General features: G+C 36.0%; 1 protein-coding gene across 1 annotated transcript in view; it reads right to left on the reverse strand.

Annotated features, from left to right (window-relative positions):
• The window catches only part of LOC106516032 (protein tyrosine phosphatase receptor type G), a gene marked incomplete at its 5' end in the record, with an annotated part of 114,663 nt that overhangs the window by 44,933 nt on the left and 65,821 nt on the right, over positions 1-3,909 (reverse strand).

A 3,909-nucleotide genomic window follows, 5' to 3' on the forward strand; every position in this document is an offset into this window, starting at 1 on the left:
TATATATATAGTCTTGTTTGAATTAAAGGGGGCATATCATTTTTTTTGTTTTTCAACATGTATGTGAAACGCCTTGTTTGGATTTAAAGACACAGCCTCAAGACGAGTTGATCTGAGACACACCCTAGAAAATGGGCAGGGYTTGTGGAGTTACAATAAGGAGGAATTCAGATCAAAGTATTGCAGTTACACTTTTAGACCCCAACTGAATGATTTAAATGTGAAAAAAGAAGGATTTAAAAGTATTTTAGGTCTCCTTTAAAGATTGTTTTATGTGAGCCACAAAATCATAAAGCTGGATTTTGAACTGTGTGTTGCTAACAAACCAACTGATCTCTCTCTTTTCACGTTTTGCCAAAAAATAAAAAAACAAAAACAAATTTTAATTCTATTTTATTCATCAGTAAGATACAATCCAACATGAGTTCCATTCAAACTAACTTTTGGAACTCAAGGCCACTCTGGGAATATAAAAAATACTTCTAACATTTTTTGTTGTCATTTTTTTAACACTGCACACATTTCCCAGTCTTCTTGGACTACATCGCTGGCATCACATTTGATTGTGTTGCTTTCTGTGTTCATTTGAATGATTTTAAAAATCATTTGCTTCTATCATTTGTTTTTAGTTTTACATAGCGTCCAAGATTTTTTGGAAATAAAGTTGGAGCCTTGTGCATGTAAATGAGACACATTCATTACTGTCTAAAAAAGCATTTCAAATTAAAAAATATATAAATAAAATCAGCAGTGGTCGTTTTAGTGCTGCCAGTACCACTGCTGGYAAATTTGCATTCCCTGAATCAGCACAGGGTTTTGCTGCAGTTGAGGATGATTAGGCTTCTTCCTGCTTTTTCTGCACATTTTAAAATTAGACAAATTGGGAAAAAGAATTTTATTTTGTTGTACGTTTATGCACACCTTGGAGTGAAKTTAGAATTAATTAGATTAACTGATTAGTTAACGTTTTACAAATGACTAGAAAATCTATTTATTGAATTACATTTTTTTCCCAGTATAAATAAACTACAGGTTGTACTGAATAAAAACACCAGAACACAACATGGAAGTCATCACAGCACTGMGAAGTTTGTAACAGAGGCAAATGAACTCACACAAACAGCCTATAGTCTTAAAGTTCAAAACAAATCTTGGGGTTTAGGGACTTGATATTTGAAAAACGAAGCACAACGTGATGTCTGTGTGTTGTCTCATCAGCTGACTGTGTGTTAAGTTACATTCTGTGGTGCAGTGTTTCCAGTAATGATGTGCTTCAAGGGTTATTCAGACTACTGATCTGAAAAGAAGTGCACCCTGCAGAAAAGACCAGAAGAGCTGAGATAAATAGGTCGCCCCACGCCCTAAACTCTGCGTACGTAAATGGTTAAAAATGGGGAGTTGTTTGCCATGTCTGTTTGTGGTACAGACTTTTTATTTATGAATTTTTATATTTATATGTTTTACTTGAGCAGGTTTTGCAGTTATACAGCTGTCTCTATAGCAGGAAAAGGCTAGATGTTTGAACCATTAACTTTTTTTTCTGTCTCCCTGTTACTGCTTGCTTGCTTCTGCTTGCTGAGTAGTTTTTTATGCACTCAATTGCAGCATGTGGTGTCCAGGTGTTACAGCTTACTCAGGATGTTTAGACACATTTCCTATACAGCTATAAAAAGACATGGAGCAGACATCACCATCAAGCAAAATTTAGTTATTTTCTTCCCCACGACTATGTAAAAAAAAGTAAGAAAAGAAAGAAAGAAAGAAAGAAAGAAAGAAAAAAAATGAATGGCTTTTTTTTCTCTTTTCAAAATGAGCTGAGCTACTTAAGCCTTTCCACCTACCTCTTTTCAGGTATGCATCGAGCTTCTTATTTGTGTAAAATGAAAGATTAGTGTTGGAATCTGTGCTCCTTCACGTCAAAAAAAATTAAAATTAAAATTATAAAAATCTTGATGAACACACACAGACATGCCACAAACCTATATCTCTCATCTTTGAATTATGTACCTGGAGGGCATAATTTTCATTTTCACCTATATGTGACGATTGTATATAWTCCGGTGCCCTTTAACTCCGCGCTGAATGCAAAAATGATGTGGCAAAAATAAATCWAATTACCCAGCCATTGAGCATCAAAAGAAGCGCTGTTAGAAGAGGCTGCAAAGATGAGGGCCAAGAAACAAAYAGGAGTCGGGCTGGAGCTGCCTGTTTGGATTTACTACAGAGAGGCAGTTTAGCAGCAATATACTGCTTTTTACACATTGTTAAATAGAAATGAATTATTAAAAGTGTTACATCAGAGAGTGTAAAAAGAATATTTACTTTAACCCTACAGAATATCAAACGCATGGTATATTTGTTAATTTAATTTTGATAATTATGAGCCGTGCAGCAAACGATAAAATATGAAAGGCAGTCAGAACTTACTCTCTGCATGACATTCAAAGAGTGAGATTTGTACTTTAATTCATTACTCAGAATAAATCATMACTGAGGCACTTTATACTCTACATCGTTTTTATTAAAGTTTTTGATGTTTTTTTTTTTTGTTGCTTTGCCTTTATTAATTTCGATCCGTTCTCTTTTTAAACCAGTTGCACGCTGCAGCTTCAATTAATAACACAGGACCATCTCTCTCTTTAAAGGGTTTCTAAATCAATGAAACTCTCTAAACCCATCTTGCAATAAAAACTTTTAATTGTTACTTGAAACAAAACAAAAACTAATATTGTTGTGGATTATGTCATCAGGTACTTGTTTTTACTAGTTTCGGCATCAAGGCGTTTTTGAGCAAACTGACAAAAATATGTTAACATGGCGGAATAACATTAAAATTATGTTGACTCATAGGACTTAAAAAATGGAGACAATGTTAAAACAAAACTCAGTCCAGTAAAACTATACAATTCTACATTTTGTATTTCAGGTACTGGTGCTTGTAAGTGTGTCAAGACTATAACAATGTGTCAGACTATTGCAGGTAGGAAATCAGTTTAATTTTTTCCAAATTCCGGATTTTCTGTTTTTATTTTTCTAAATTCTGCTTTTTTTTCATTTTTCTTCTGAATTCCACATTTTAATTCTTCTTGTTGTTGTTTAAGACATGACAGTTTGGCTGTAAGTGGTCATCAGATGTTATCTTACGCATCCAGTCAATCGTGCGCTGACAATACTTACAGAAAAGTTGTTCTTCACATTTACAAAAATGCACTAAATGTTGTGTTAACCTTCACGTTTTAAGATTTTGGAGGATGCTGGTGTTTCAATGAGTCTCTTCTCCGAGGCTGACCTACCTTTTTTTCTGTCAGTATGGACAGGAGAGCCCACCATCAGGTAACAGGTTAACCAGGTAACAGCAGGTACAGAGGGCGGCAGCAGCAAACACCTCAAAAACCACTATGTATCATTACCCTACACGCCCAATAAGCACGTTCTGTGAGATTGTTGTATTGTATTCCATTTTGTTTGTACAGTTATTCTGTCCACATTTTCTGCATCACAGAAATCCTAGGTCAGGGCTTTTCAACTAAACTGCTCCAGGGGCCACAGTCACRCAGGCCAACAGCTAAAGGGCCRAACATCCAGCAAATAAAGTCATTATGTAGGGCTGTGYGGTATATGTGATAGATGGTAAAAATGGTATGAAGTTGGCCTACGGTAGAAATTTACCCTCTACTGTCCTATYGTCATTACGYCATCGCACCTGTGTCAACAGGGCTGCGAGTGCAGAGACAACTGAGCAGGAGTTCGAAATATAATGAAGAAGTTATAGCATTTAAAACACGTACAGAGAGAATAAAACCTCAAAATTTCTCCCTCCCGCTGTAGAAAAGTTACGTCAGGATCACCCCCCGCCCCCGACTTCCCCCGACTCTCCCGCTGCACGTCGCACAGAGCGAAGCTTTAACA

The sequence above is a fragment of the Austrofundulus limnaeus genome, unplaced genomic scaffold, assembly GCF_001266775.1.
Source record: "Austrofundulus limnaeus strain Quisiro unplaced genomic scaffold, Austrofundulus_limnaeus-1.0 Scaffold35, whole genome shotgun sequence".
Lineage (NCBI taxonomy): Eukaryota > Metazoa > Chordata > Actinopteri > Cyprinodontiformes > Rivulidae > Austrofundulus > Austrofundulus limnaeus.